Consider the following 16,167-nt stretch of genomic DNA (forward strand, 5'->3'; position numbering starts at 1 on the left):
AATAATTCGCCCGTCATGCGATCAAAATTTCGTGATGCGACCAAGCCTTTTTTGCATATCTTTCGTGTATAACAATATCTACGAGCACTGAACGATTAATTCAGACGAGTTCCGACCTGGAAACGCACAACGCGCATGCGCGGCCAAAAAGAGGGCTTTCTGGGTAATGAAGTATACTCGTGCACACAACGCTGATAGGCAATGGCACTGTTTCTCAGAATGAAACTTCATTACACACAATCAATACGTGGGTAAGCTGAGCTGTTGCATTTCCTGTTATTTTTAGTATCTAATACGAGGAGTATTATATTACTTCTCGTTCGTTGCTCCTAAGAACATCAGCGGCACTGGCTCGCAATTCCCTCTTTGTAATATTTCTGGTCGCAACTCTCTCTCATAGGCGCCGTTCAAAGCGGCTGCATTCAGAGCCATTTCAACGAGGGAGTTGCGAGCCGGTCTTTATGAGCAGCGGAGCGATCGCTAAAATGTACTACAAGACTATTTCTCGTTGGCAAGTGGTCGTGGGTTATCCTATTGTGAGGACATTTGTGTGAATCATTTTCGGAATATTTTGAAGGGAATACGTAGAACAACAGCAAACAGCCCATCGATAGCGAACGTGAGGGTGGAGGCGTGGCAAACCGCCAACCCGGAAAACGAAGGTAACAAAAGATTACAACAAAATTAGAATTCAGTTTTGTGTAAAGTTACATTAAACGTATGTTTGAGTGTCTTTATATATTAATCCAAGTTAATTTAAATTCGTTTGTTCCGTTTACGAGTGCGTTGTCGTGGAGAAAAAACGACCCCTCACGCCCCCAAACGTCTCTGTCTCCCGTCGGCGAAATCTGCCCAATTTTAGTTAGATTAAACACATTTTATTACTATTAAACCACTAGTTATGTGTTACTTTGTTAATAGATGGCGAATTAGAAGAAATAAAACATTTTTTCCAATCCATTATCCTGTGATTGGTTTTTTCAGTGGGTTGGAACGAATTAATTTGTTTCCCATTCATTTCAATGGGAAACGTCGGCTCGAGTTACGAGAATCTCGTCATACGATCTCAGTCCCGGAACGGATTAAGATCGTATGTCGAGGTACCACTGTATTTACAAAAGAAATCCTGCCGCTAAATGTTGGCGTCAACAGAGCATTCAAAGCTAGACTGTGAACTATGTGTGTGTGTGTATATATATATATATATATATATATATATATATATATATATATATATATATATATATATATATATATATATATATATATATATATATATATATATATATATATATATATATATATATATATATATATATATATATATATATATATATATATATATACATACATACACACACATATACATACACACACAACTAACTACACCAATCAGCCCGACTCTACTATTTTCCCATAGCTAAAGTACTGCGCAGCGACTGCTGGGATATAGAGTTCTTAATACACCCAGTTCTTCAATACAGTTAGTATGATGGCGACCACACTAATTTGGTGCTGGCCGTCATTTCGGCTGTATTTACAAAAGAAATCCTGCCGCTAAATGTTGGCGTCAACAGAGCATTCAAAGCTAGACTGTGAACTATGTATATATATTATATATAATAACTCGGAGCTTGCCGTCATTCCCGGAGGCTTAAGAACTACAACCGCGGGACCCAGCGTTTTGGAAGACTCATTTGGGCAATTGTTTAATTCGGACACAGAAAATGAGGACTTTGATAGATTTGTGGGTGATGATGACGTAAGTTGTAAAATGTCTAAATAAAGTACAACCGAACTCAGTTTTGCTTCCGTTGCCTTTTTAAAGCGTGTTTTTAGCGTGTGGGTGTTGCGCGCAAGAACTATATTTCCCAGCAGTCACTGCGCACCAGAACCCGGAAATAAGCTGCTTCCGGTAGCCAGCGCTATTGTGTTTCGATGTTCATCCATATATAATATATATGCGTCTAATGAAATGGTGCGTGCTTTGTGTGTCTAAAATACAGAAATAGCACTTGTTACTGACACTGCGGCGTAAAATATGATGCGGCAAATAGTCGTGAAAATACGGTAATAGTTTTTAAAACAGCATTTAATGATTAAATACAAATACTGGAGCTTTTCAGACATTAATTGGGGGTGATTTTCCCGGGGGAAAGACAGCGATAAACATCGGCGCGACCAAATGCGACGACCATTTGCGAAAGGGCCTACATTTCACTAAAACGGGGTAGAATACGCACTTATTGATGAAATACAAATACTGGAGCTAAAATGACAGTCGATGGCAGCAGCTGATGTGTTAAATGAGTGCTCTTATTAATATTTTGATATTAGATATTTAGATCGTTACCGTTTCAACAGTATTTAGATTGTTTCAACAGTATTTAGAGTAAATACTGTTGAAACGATCTAAATACAGTGGTACCTCAAGATACGAGCTTAATCCGTTCCGGGACTGAGCTCGTATGACAAGATTCTCGTAACTCGAGCGGAAGTTTCCCATTGAAATGAATGGGAAACAAATGAATTTGTTCCAACAGTCTGAAAAAAACACCAAAAACAGGATATTGGATTGAAAAAAATGTTTTATTTCTTATAATTCGCCATATATTGACAAAGTAATAAATAACGAGTGGTTTGATAGTAATAATGTGTTTAATAGTAGTCCCGGTCTTTTGCCGGGAAAACGCACCTTATGGAGAAGCACTACCAATTTCGTCATACGCAGCTGGGTATGATGACAATTAGGCTTTTGTCGAGTCAATGATGATGACAAAGCCTATGTCCGATTATTATTATTTCGCGGAGGGTATAGACAGCGGCATACACGGAGGCGGGGAAATGTACTCGTAAACGAACAAACAAATTTAAATTAACTTGGATAACTATACAGACACTCAACGTTTAATGTAACTTTAAACAAAACTAAATTCTAAATTTGTTGTAATCTTTTTTACCTTACGTAGTTCTACGGGTTGACACCACCTGGCCGCTCCGCCGAAGTCTTCAAAACGAACGCATCAAGAGTTGTTTGTTTTTGTCGACCCTTCAAAATATTTCGATAATGTCGCATACAAATGTCATCACAATAGGATAACGCACGACCACTTGCCAACGAGAAATAGTCTTTAAAGAACGATCGCGGGAGCATCTTTCCTGAGAAAGGATAACAGGAAATACAATAGTTGAGCTAAGTTTTATTCTAAGAAAGGTTGCCATTGCCTATGGGTGTTGTGTGCACGAGTATACTTCATTACCCAGAAAGCCCTCTTTTTGCCCGCGCGTTGTGCGTTTCCTGGTCTTATGAGAAACTCGTCTGAATTAATTAGTTCCGTGCTCGTAGATATTGTTATACACGAAATATATGCAAAAAAAATGCCATGGCACCTGGCTTGGTCGCATCACGAAATTTTGACCGCATCACGGGCGAATTATTCGATCGAAATTTCCCCCGTAAGACGAGCATTTTGTATGACGAGCGGTCGTATGACGAGGTACCACTGTACTGTCTAACTAAAAGTATACTAATACTTTTATTTGTTTGATAAAAATGACCATCTAATCTAAAGTATTTCAACATTGCAAGTTCTCCCAGAGAGAATGAAGGTTCTTCGGACTGCTTCAATAAAAACACCATCTGTGAATTTGCTTTTTATTAAATTGACAGTAGGTGGCAGCAGCCGATCAGGCGACCAAAAGACTGGCGACCCAAAAGACCGACGACTAAATTTCAGGGCGACCTAAAGACCGCGACCTAAAGACCGCGACCGAAAGACCGGCGACCAATCGACCGCACACGACAGTAGCCGTGTTTTGTTTCAAATTCCAATTACAAGATTAAAAGTCCGACAAAGATAGTGACTTCTCTGTCGCCGTTACAATGTATTTTGTTGCATCTCCCCTGGCTCCTTTCTGCGTGCAGTTTGTGTCCATCTATTTCAGGAGTACCTTGAGATACAAGCTCAAGACTTTATGGCAACACATTTGGTACGCTACACTTTTGTGACACTGCGTAACAACATAAACTTTCAAATTAACTTAAATGAAGTTTGCTTACTATGCACACTTAAAAATGGATGCAACCTTGTTGTGTTTTAACCGAGGAAAGGATGTTAATTTGTTCCGCCGCGGCTTTCGAGTTGGAATTTGCTGCTTCCCCATGCCTTACAATCGAGTGTATCCGAGTTCGTTCCTTAAAGTTATCGACCCAGCCACGATTCGCTTTGAAGGTTTCCACTGGTGTCAAAAGTATCCCCTTTCTCAGCTCCTTTCTTTTTTTTCCAAGTCCTTGTAGATTCTGCTGGCCTTTTCGTAGATCAGGGTGCTCAATATGTAGATCGTGATCTACTAATAAATCGCCAAGGAACTACTGGTAGATCGCTCGACAATAAGATTTGTCTGTCTGTTGGTTTCCTTAGCAATGCTTGATAATGACGACAGGGCCTATGTCCGATTATTATTATGAATTTGGCATACTATCTGCAGTAAGCTAGTGCATGAATCGGGAGTGGATTTTCACCCCTGTTACCTCTTACTCCCATACATGTTGATAAATCTTGAAACAGAATCTATTGTGAACTATATCAACATACATAACTGCTGAGCTTTGTCATGAGCCTGGAAAAAATTTAGATCGTGTGAGGTTGACTCCCTGAAAAGTAGATTTTGTAGCAAAAGGTTTGAACACCACTGGTGTACATCATACCAATACTTCTATATGGTATGTAATATAATATGAATATACTAAGCCTAACTCGTGGTCCGGCCTTCTGAAACATAAGAAGTAAATTGCGAGAGGTTGGCTCCTTGAAAAGTAGATCTTGGAGCAAAAACTGTGTGCGGCCCTGTCGGTCACGCTATCTCCGGGTGACTGTTTCTCCTTTAACCATATTAAAAGGAAAGCCTCTCCATCTCATCACGAATATCACTGCACAACTTGGAATGGACCACCTAGTTGCCGCATCGGTAACCGTCTCTCGTATGCTCGCATCGCAAATTTGTCTCCTATCTCGGGACAAAAATTTGCTCTGAATTTTCCTCGTACAGACGCTCCCCTACTTACGAACATTCAACTAATTGCGTTTAAGTCGAAAAATGTTCGTAAGTCCAATTTTGTATTTCGCGCCTTTTTCAGAGTAGTACTTCTTTCCGCCGCTAATACCAACGCCTGGTGCTGTGAGAGCTCAGCTCACCCAGCATCTACCTTCTTCTTCGTTGCAATGCGGAAGTGCGTGAACGTATCTCCAGTGTGCAAAGAACCTTTTTCATTTGTATCATTAAATATCTCATGCATCCATTATTGAATATGGTTGGTAAAAAGCGAAATGCTTCTATTGAGGGAGTTGCAAGGAAGAGGCAAGCCATTTCATTTGAAACGAGTGGCAATAATAACGAAGCTTGATGCGCGTGAGAGTGGTGAGCGTTTCACGGGCATTGAATCGTTCGACCGTCAGTACCATTTATAAACAGAAAGATTGAGCAGCAGGACCCAAATATTGAACGTTGCACAAAGTTTGCAAATCAATTGAATGATGCCATACAGTGCTACCACAACATTTATGATGAAAACTGCAATCGTCGTTAGATCGCTTCTTTCGGCCAGTTTCTAATACATAAATCTCTCTCTCTCTCTCTCTCTCTATACAGTACTGTACATATTCTCTCCATTTTATTAAATGTTTTTTTCAGTACAAACCAATGCGTGTTACTTATACAAGCCTTCAACATACAAATGCACTTAGATAAACCTTCAATATACTTATATAAGCCTTAAACATAAATTATAATACAAAATATAGCACTGAATCAACTTACAAACAAATTCAACTTATGAACAATCGCTCGGAACCTAACACGTTCGTAAGTAGGGGAGCGTCTGTATCTCAAATTTCTCGTATGTTGGGACACTCGTATGTCAAGGTATTACTGTACATGGAGCGTTTCACGCGGTCTTGTTTGTGATTTCTCTTTTCTTGTTGTTGTACCAGCCCCTTTTAAGGATGTTAGTTACAGACGCTCCCCTACTTACGAACATACGACTTACGAACAACGGTACATACGTACATGCAAATTGCGTTTATGTCGAAAAATGTTCGTAATTTCAATTTTGTATTGCGCGCCTTTTTCCGAGTAGTGCTTCTTTCCGCCGCTAGTACCGACGCCTGGCGCTGTGAGCGCTCAGCTCACCCAGCATCCACCTTCATCTGCCCAGTTTGTTGCAGTGCGTAAGTTGCGCAAGTGCGTGACGTATCTCCAGTGCGCAAAGAACCTTTTTCATTTTTATCATGAAATATCTCGTGCAGCCATTATTCAATATGGTTGGTGAAAAGTGAAAGGCTTCTAGTGAGGGAGGTGCAAGGAAGAGGCAAGCCATTTCATTTGAAACGAGTGGCAATAATAACGAAGCTTGATGCGTGTGAGAGTGGTGAGCGTTGCACGGGCATACAACTTGAATCGTTCGACCGTCAGTACCATTTATAAACAGAAAGATCGAGCAGCAGGACCCAAATATTGAACGTTGCACAAAGTTTGCAAATCAATTTAATGATGCCATACAGTGCTACCGCATCATTTATGATGAAAAAACGAAGAAAACTGTGCAATCGTCGTTAGATCGCTTCTTTCGGCCAGTTTCTAATACATAAATCTCTCTCTCTCTCTATACAGTACTGTACATATTCTCTTCATTTTATTAAATGTTTTTTTCAGTACAAACCAATGCGTGTTACTTATACAAGCCCTAAACATACAAATGCACTTGTATAAACCTTCAATATACTTATATAGGCCTTAAACATAAATTATAATACAAAATATAGCACTGAATCAACTTGCAAACAAATTCAACTTATGAACAATCGCTCGGAACCTAACTCGTTCGTAAGTAGGGGAGCGTCTGTACTCTAAAAAGCAACGGAGATTAATGACAATCGTCGGAACAGTGCAATCTCATGCTGCCATCTCCCTGAATAAGTAAGAGGCTAGCATTAGGAAAATAAATACCTTCCATCACTTTTAGTAAAACAGCAAGAAGGTTGTTACGTATCATAATTAGACCATCGTCTGCGTGGAAGATACTTTGGCCATATGGATAGCGGACTGTTGAAAGAAGAACACGGCCTTATGAATATACACAACAAACTACAGTACAATCTTTATTTTATTTAAGAGTACCGTATTTTCACACCTATAAAAACGCACCGTCTGATAGGGCGCAGTCTCAGTTGCGGGTATATTTTCTGTTTTTTGTCAATACATAGGGTGCTTCGTTGGAAAAGGCGCTAGCATGACACTAGGCTAGCGTTTGTAATGCTAGCCGTTAACGTATGTTAGGCTAGCCGCTACCGTGTTTTTTTTTTTTAAAAGACAGTATGAGCAAAACTTGGTTTGATAGTGCTTTATTGAGGCAAAAGGTACACAAGTTGTCTGTATTTGATATAAAGAGTTCGGCGTTCAGCATGCTATGCTCCACTGTCAGTCAGAGTTGTGTATTCCGGGAACTTGATTCCAGCTTTGGCGAAAGCTCGAACAACAGTGCTGACTGACACTTGAGCCCAGTCATCCACAATCCATTCTCCTCGCTGTTATATGGGCATCAACAATTCATTCCAAATCATCACGTAACTTGTGCGACGCTGCCTACCCGAACGACTATGTTGGCCATCCGGCATTCATCACTCTCAATCCTTTAGCAAAGCTGTTAAATTGTGTTCGATCCATGGCTTCAGTCCATTTTCCAAGCGATCACACCCACATTCTGTTGTCATTCACGTCAGTCATTTTTTCTGTATAGCTCTAATATGGTGTTTCTGTGAGTACAGTGGTACCTCGTCACACGACCGCTCGTCATACAAAATTCTCGTCTTACGACGGAAATTTCGAACGAATAATTCGCCCGTCATGCGATCAAAATTTCGTAATGCGACCAAGCCTTTTTTGGATTGGATTGGATAGCTTTATTCATTCCGTATTCGGGAAATTTCGTTGTCACAGTAGCAAGAGGGTGAGGATGCAGGAATAGGAAAGGCATTTTAGACATAAATAGATAGGTAATAAGTAAGTTAATAAATAAATACATGAATAAATATATAAATAAATAAGCGTGTTGCTTAGCACATATATACATACATACACATAAATGTACATGCATGCATACGGTAGGTATTAACACTCAGCCATTTTTTTGTTAAAGAGCCTGACAGCTGATGGGAGGAAGGATCTGCGGAAGCGCTCCTTCCTGCAATGAGGGTGCCGCAGTCTATTGCTAAAGGAGCTTCGGAGGGACTCCACAGACTCATGCAGGGGGTGGGAGGTGCTGTCCATGATGGACATCATCCTGGTCAGCATTCTCCGCTCTCCCACTTCCTCCACAGAGTGCAGAGGACAGCCCAGAACAGAGTTGGCCCTCCTGACCAGCTTATTCAGCCTGTTCCTGTCCCTCTCCGTGCTCCCGCATCCCCAACAGAGCACTGCATAAAACACTGTAGACGCCACCACAGTGTCGTAGAAAGTCCTCAGCAGTGTCCTGCACACTCCAAAGGACCGTAGACTCCTCAGTAGGTAGAGGCGGCTCTGGCCCCTTTTGTACAGGGCATCTATGTTTGTGGACCAATCTAGTTTGTTGTTGAGGTGAACACCCAGGTACCGTATTTTCACGCCTATTTGGCGCATCGTTTCTTACGCCGCAGTGTCAGTAACGAGTGCTATTTCTGTATTTTAGACACAAAGCACGCACCATTTCATTAGACGCATATATATTATATATTTCATATGGATTAAGATCGAAACGCAATAGCGCTAGCTACCGGAAGCAGCTTATTTCCGGGTTCCGGTGCGCAGTGACTGCTGGGAAATATTGTTCTTGGGCGCTACACCCACACGCTAAAAACACGCTTTAAAAAGGCAACGGAAGCAAAACTGAGTTCGGTAGTGCTTTATTTGGACATTTTACAATTTACTCAAGTCATCATCACCTTCAAATCCCTCAAACTCCTCATCTTCTGTGTCAGAATTAAACAATTGCCCGAACGAGCCTTCCAAATAGCCGGGTCCCCCCCTCTCTTCATTTTCAGAGTCACCGTAATTACCATGTGGCTCCTTAGAAATTATGCCGGCTTTGGCAAAAGCTCGAACAACCGTGCAAGCAGACACGTTCGCCCAGGCGGCAACGATCCATTGACAAATCGTAGCGTAAAAAGCCCAGCGCTGCCTGCCAATTTTCGTGAAGCTGTAATCTCCACTGCTCCCTCGCCGCTCGTAACTTTGATTTGAAAGCCCGGTTGATGCCGATGTCCAGCGGCTGTAATTCTTTGGTCAAGCCTCCGGGAATGACGGCAAGGTCTGAGTTCATTTTCATGATCTGGTTTTTAACCGTTACTGTGAGATGAGCACGCATGGAGTCGCAAATCAAAACAGACGGCGAGCCGTCAAATACGTCACGAGCACCGCCGAGACTGGTTACGTGACGTATACTCAGAGCTTGCCGTCATTCCAGGAGGCTTGACCAAAGAATTACAGCCGCTGGACATCGGCATCAACCAGGCTTTCAAATCAAAGTTACGAGCGGCGTGGGAGCAGTGGAGAACACAGCTTCACAAAAAGTGGCAGGCAGCGCCGGGCTTCTTACGCTACGATTTGTCAATGGATCGTTGCTGCCTGGGCGAACGTGTCTGCTTGCACGGTTGTTCGAGCTTTTGCCAAAGCCGGTATAATTTCTAAGGAGCCACATGGAAATTACGGTGACTGATAACGAAGAGAGGGGGGGCGGCTATTTGGAAGGCTCGATTGGGTAATTGTTTAATTCTGACACTGAAGATGAGGAGTTTGAGGGATTTGAAGGTGATGACTTGAGTAAATTGTAAAACGTCTAACTAAAGTACAACCGAACTCCGTTTTGCTTCCGTTGCCTTTTTAAAACATATTTTAGCATGTGGGTGTAGCGAGGAAGAACTATATTTCCCAGCAGTCACTGCGCACCGGAACCCGGAAATAAGCTGCTTCCGGTAGCCAGCGCTATCGCCGGCCGCTCGGCGCCCCCGCGAGCGCTCCCGCTCGGCGCTCACAAAGGGCGCTCTGCATTATAAGGCGCCCTGTCTATTTTGGACAAAAATTGACTTTTTTTGACTTATGCGCGCCTTATAGGCGTGAAAATACGGTACTTAAAATTCTCCACGATTTCAATGTCTGTACCCTGGATGTTCACCTGAGTGGTCTGTTGAGGATTCCTCCGAAAATCGATGACCATTTCCTTTGTCTTACTGGTGTTGATGTAGAGGTGGTTTTGCCTACACCAGTCAACAAAGGCTGTGATGACTCCCCTGTACTCCAGGTCGTTCCCGTCCGTCACTCGTCCAACAATAGCGGTGTCGTCAGAGAACTTCTGGAGGTGGCAGGTGTCTGTATTATGTTTAAAGTCCGATGTGTAGAGGGAGAAGAGGAGTGGAGAGAGCACTGTACCTTGTGGGGCCCCCGTGCTGCAAGCTACCACATCAGACGTACAGTCATGGAGTCTCACATATTGTGGTCTGTCAGTGAGGAAGTCGATGATCCATGCGGCTAGGTGGTTCCTTACTCCAGCCTCTTCCAGTTTCCCTCTCAGTAGGACCGGCTGAATGGTGTTGAACGCACTGGAGAGGTCAAAAAACATCATTCTCAGCGTGCTTCCCGTGTTCTCCAGGTGTGAAAGAGACCTGTGCATCAGGTAGGTGGTAGCATCTTCCACACCAATGCCTGGACGATAGGCCAACTGCAGAGGGTCCAGCTCTGCATTCATCAGGGGGCTGAGGTGATTGAGGAGGATTCTCTCCAATGTCTTGATCAGGTGAGAGGTTAATGCTACCGGCCTGAAGTGGTTTGGCTCCCTGGGGTACGCAGTCTTAGGAACTGGGACCACACAGGAAGTTTTCCACAAGGTGGGGACCTTCTGCAGACTGAGGCTGAGGTTGAAAATATGCAGAATCACTTCACCAAGCTGATCCGCACACTCTCTCAGTAGTCTGAAGCTGAGGCCGTCTGGACCGGTAGCCTTCCTTGCCTCGATCTTCTTTAGCTGTTTTATCCCCTGATCGACAGCAATGCAGAGACCGGTGGAAGAGGGGGAGGAAGAGGAGGAGGAGGAGGAGGAGAACGAGGGGGGAGCGTTGCTTCTGGTCTGGGGGGTCAGGGCAGTGGGGGCAGGACTGAATCTGTTAAAGAACTGATTCAGTTCATTGGCCCACTCCCTGCCGCCGGACTCCGGGTCTCTCTCACTGTTGCCTCCATGGCCCGAAATGGTCCTCAAGCTCCTCCAGACCTCTTTGGTGTTGCCTCTCTGGAGTTGGTTCTCCAGCTTCCTCCTGTAGATGGTCTTTCCCTTCCTTATCTCTCTCTTCAGCCCCCTTCTGGACCATTTTCAGGCTCTCTTTCTCCCCATACCTAAAAGCCCTCTTCTTCTTGTTCAGGAGGGCCCTTAGATCCCTGGTGACCCACGGCTTATTGTTGGAGAAACACCGGACCTTCTTGGAGGGTACAATGTTCTCAACACAGAAGTTAATATAATCTGTGATGCAGTGGGTCAAGCTGTCAATGTCTTTACCATGTGAATTGCACAGCACCTCCCAGTCAGTGGTCTCAAAACAGTCCCTCAGTACCATGTTGGTCTCCTCGGTCCATCTTTGTAAGATCTTCGTGGTAGGTTTTGTTTTCCTCACCATAGGGATGTAGGTGGGGATCAGATGGACCAGGTTTTGGTCTGAGCGGCCGAGTGGGGGGAGGGGTACTGAGCTATATGCCTCCTTTGTGTTGGCATACAGCAGGTCCAGAGTTTTTTGTTCCCTGGTGTGGCACTTCACATACTGAGTGAAGGTGGGGAGAGTAGAAGGCAAGGTAGCATGGTTAAAATCACCAGAGATAAGAAGGAGAGACTGGGGGTGTGACGTTTGCAGCGGGACACAGTGGCGTGAAGCAGCTCGCGGGCGACTGCCGCATCGGCCGAGGGACGTATATACGCAGTTATTACGATAACGTGCGAGAACTCCCGGGGGATGTAAAACGGCCTGATGCTAACAGCTACTAGCTCGATATCTCGAGTGTAGAGTTGCTCCTTCACAGTAATATGCCCGGGGCTGCAACATCTACTATTAATAAAAACAGCTAGTCCCCCACCATTCTTCCTACCGCTCTCCTCAGCATCTCTGTCCGCCCTCACCAGCTGAAAACCATCCAAGGAGACGAGAGAGTCCGGAATTAGTTCATTCAGCCAGGTCTCCGTGAAGCACATAATGGACGAAATATTTTTCCATAATTTGTCAATGCCATCCGTGAAAAAGGCTTATTGGTGATTTCAGAAACCGATTCCAATTTGCTAAATCCTTTTCCACCTTGATATCTAATTGATTAATTATATCTTGGTGGTCGGCCAATCAAAAACACTAAAAGACAAACAACCATTCACGCTCACTCAGACATCAGTGGTCTGCAATTTTTCATCACTAGTGGAGAGCGCCATCCCCAGTCTGGGGCTCCTTGGCAGCTAACCACCTTTGGCTGTCCTATTAGCAAAAGAAATAGTTTAACGTTGTTTGGTTGACATCAATTGTTTGATTCCAACGCAATCTGGGATATTCTAATATTCATTAATACGACTCACGCTAAAGCATATTTCATCTGCTGATGGGCAAAACAATGAAATACCCTCTGTGCACTGACGACATTTCATGATGTTTATTCCATTTCAGGGAAATCATGCCTATCCTAAATTAATTATTCTATCTAAATTTACCTAATAATTTGGATAAATGCCATTTCTGCATTGTAATCTTCATGTTTGATATCATTAATAATTTGGATGATTCTTAATACTTAAGTCTAAATCGCAAATCACTCTCATATTGCTAAAATATCTATGAGGATAGCTAAATTCCTATTCTGCTCCAAGCTTGTGTTTATTTAAAATAAGAAACTTTTTTGTAGCTCCTTCTTACCACAATTAAAATTTAGAGAAACTAACCTTCCACTTAGCCATTTCCTAATTATAAATTTCAGTGTCTAATAGAGGACCCATAATTTGTCACTAATATATCCCAATATTGTCAACTCTCTCTGTCTCTCTTGTGGTAGTCTTTCCTGCCCTTTGTTTTTTGTGTAAAGGAAACAGTAAGCTCTATGGGCGACCCCCTCTTTTTGTTTGCACAGGATGTGCTTAGTTTTGGGTAAGGGGTGTCCGCATCTGTGAAGGGGTGCTGACCGCAACCATTGGACCGAGCCGGCGAGCCTCATGACCAGGAGACAGAGCCAAAGAAATGTGTGGGTCGGCTGTGTCCGACATTTTGTACCACACCTTTTCGATTCTTTCAACTGCCAGGGTGTTCCAAGAACCTTCTGAAAACAGTAAAACAACGTACAATGAAAATCATCCATGGGTGGATGGTAAGGCCGGAGTGAGTCAATGAATGATTTCCACCGGTGATATACGGACAAGTCCCCCCCAGTGGCCGGAGTTTCAGGCTCAAGACGTGACCTTTAGATTGTCAACCACTGTCCACATGTTCGTATTGGTTGTGAACACGGAATCCTTGCACCATTTGGTAAAGTCACTGTGAGGCCATCCGGCCCACATAAGATGGTAGCTCCAATAGACATCAACAAGTCTCTTCCCATCAAATTCACACGAGCCTCTCAGGCACCTCTCTTCGGAGTGTGGAGGATCTCATGGACCGTAATAATCATCTCCGCCCTGATAATATTGTCCAGGTGACTGGGCCAGCTGCCTGGGCCGCCATGGTCTGCCAGTGCCTCGTCCTCCCCCACGCGTAGGCCGCTGTTGCTGTGGTGGGCCATACTGCTGTGCTTGGGGTTGCCGCGGGAACAGTTGTTGCTGTGCTTGGGGTTGCCGCGGGAACAGTTGTTGCTGTGCTTGGGGTTGCCGCGGGAACAGTTGTTGCGGTTGCTGCCGTTGACTGGGGCAATCACGTGCCCAGTGTCCAATGCCGCCACACACAAAACAGTTGCCTTGTTTGGCCGTATCCCGAGTACCCTCTTCCCCGGCCACCAGAGAAACCATGCCCGCGACCACAGTATCCACCACTGAACTGACCACCTCGGGCCCCACCATAGCTTGGAACATCTGGACGGATTGCTCTATCTTCCTGTTTAGAATTTTTCTTTGACCTTCTCGTCATCATACATAGGTTCCGGAAGACCCTCAACAATAGCTGCTCCAATCATTCGTACCTGATGTCTCATGTCAAGCGCGCAGCTCTGTCCACTCATCCAGGCCAAAAGCCCCATCAGCCATGGACTTCCTCCCCTCGCCAGAGGGGGGGGATTTGTTCAGTGCCACATCTCTAAAATATATATCACGCCTCCTCCCTGAGGGCGGAGGGGAAACATACCTCCTCTCTCTGTATTGGGCCACGCCTCCACCTACTCACCTCCCTCCTTTCCTTTTTTTTTTTTTAGTTCTGCCTTAGCTGTGACGTCACGCTCCTTTTTTTTCTCAATGCTACGGACAAACGCTTTTGACCCGTAAAATGTAAATTTCCTTTCAACGTACAAAATTGTTTATCCAACTCGCGTCTAATTTTAGCTTGTCTTTAAAAACCTGTGCTTCTACATCTCCGTACAAACTCATCAATTAATTCCATTCTCCTTCAGCATCTTTCTCCCCATTCTTTTCAACGCACACCCACACACACTCCATTCTCTCCCAAGCCCTTTTCCAACATTTCTTCCAACACACACATCTTCACATTCTCTCCCAAGCCCTTCTCCAACATTCCTTCCAACACACACACCCACAGCTTCACATTCTCTCCCAAGCCCTTCTTCCATTTTCACCAATTCAGTCATCTCAAATCACCGGATAAATTTAGAATTTTAGTGTATTCAATTCTAGGAATTTTGGAATTTTTATTACGATCAATCCTAAGAATTAAACATCTGTGAAGCCAGTCTTTTCCCTGCTGAAGACTTCTTTTAATACGGCCGTTCAGGAATCCCCGATTCCCTTATTTTAATTAAGAATCCCAGATTCTTTACCTATCACGAGAATGTTCCCTGAACAAATACTCGTAACTTTCACGCCCCTGGCGCGCTTCGAAGTCCGTGACTCCGGCGGGGTGTCCCAGACTGCCCCTTAAAAATGTTAAGAATCCCAGATTCTTTACCTACTACAGGTATCATGAAATCCCTGATTTCATATATAATCGCGAGAATGTTCCCTGAACAAATACTCAGACCATATAAGTGAAATTTCTACTGCGCCTTCTCAATAATTTAAACAATCCAATAGCAGAATTTTGACATTATCGAAACAGGAATTCTGCTCACCTTTTTCTGTAACTGCCGCGCTAACTTCGACATGTTCCAGGTTCTCCGCGAAACAATTCATCCTTTCTTTAATTTCAGAAACAACTTCTGACACCGTTCTTTTTCCTTCTTAATTTTCATACTTTCTATTCCATTAATCAACTGTGATTCCAGCTTAGCGTAATGACCATTAATCTCCGACCAGACTTCAGTCCATTCGTCTGAAGTGCCACACCCGAGACCACTATCACACTTCCTCTTATTCGCCATCTTGAAATCCACCCGTGCGTGTCCCAACCACTTTTTACGCAGAACAATTTTAGTTTTCACACTCACACCGCTTCCACACTGATGCGTAAATCCCAGATTTTAAACCGTATCGTAACCACGAATAGTTCCAAACTATTCTAGTAGGTAAATCCCAGATTTTATACCCTTCTAACGTGCACACTATTACACTTTTACGCCGTTCCGCTCCTCCTTCCTCTTATAATTTAGCGTTGCCAATGTGCAGAATTTGAAAAGGAATCTGCTTACCTTGTTTCACTGTGGGCCCAAGAGGAAAGACGGTCGGACGTGTGGCTCCTTTATCAGGTCGTCACCTGGTGTGGACGTGGGTCCATGACCCGAGTCCCAGACTCTTGTGGTTTTTCTCGAAGTCCCGGACTTCTTTTACCTCTCTTGCATCACGTCGGGGTCACCATAAATTGTTGGAAATTTATTTCTAAATCAACATAAACTCAAGTTAGTAATCTGACTCCAATTTGTGACCTTACCCAACTGCCACTCATCCAACAATATGCGCGCTCGTTCTGCAATAGAAAGGTATCAGGAAGCCGGCATTTTCACACGAGTGGATTTATTCCTAACACACAGATC

The 16,167-nt window shown here is 43.7% G+C and overlaps 1 protein-coding gene across 2 annotated transcripts in view; it reads left to right on the top strand.

Moving 5' to 3' along the window:
* Nucleotides 1-16,167, top strand: part of nucks1a (nuclear casein kinase and cyclin-dependent kinase substrate 1a) — an 82,323-nt gene that overhangs the window by 53,304 nt on the left and 12,852 nt on the right. The window lies entirely within an intron of this gene.

Source organism: Stigmatopora argus, chromosome 6 (assembly GCF_051989625.1).
Source record: "Stigmatopora argus isolate UIUO_Sarg chromosome 6, RoL_Sarg_1.0, whole genome shotgun sequence".
Classification (NCBI taxonomy): domain Eukaryota; kingdom Metazoa; phylum Chordata; class Actinopteri; order Syngnathiformes; family Syngnathidae; genus Stigmatopora; species Stigmatopora argus.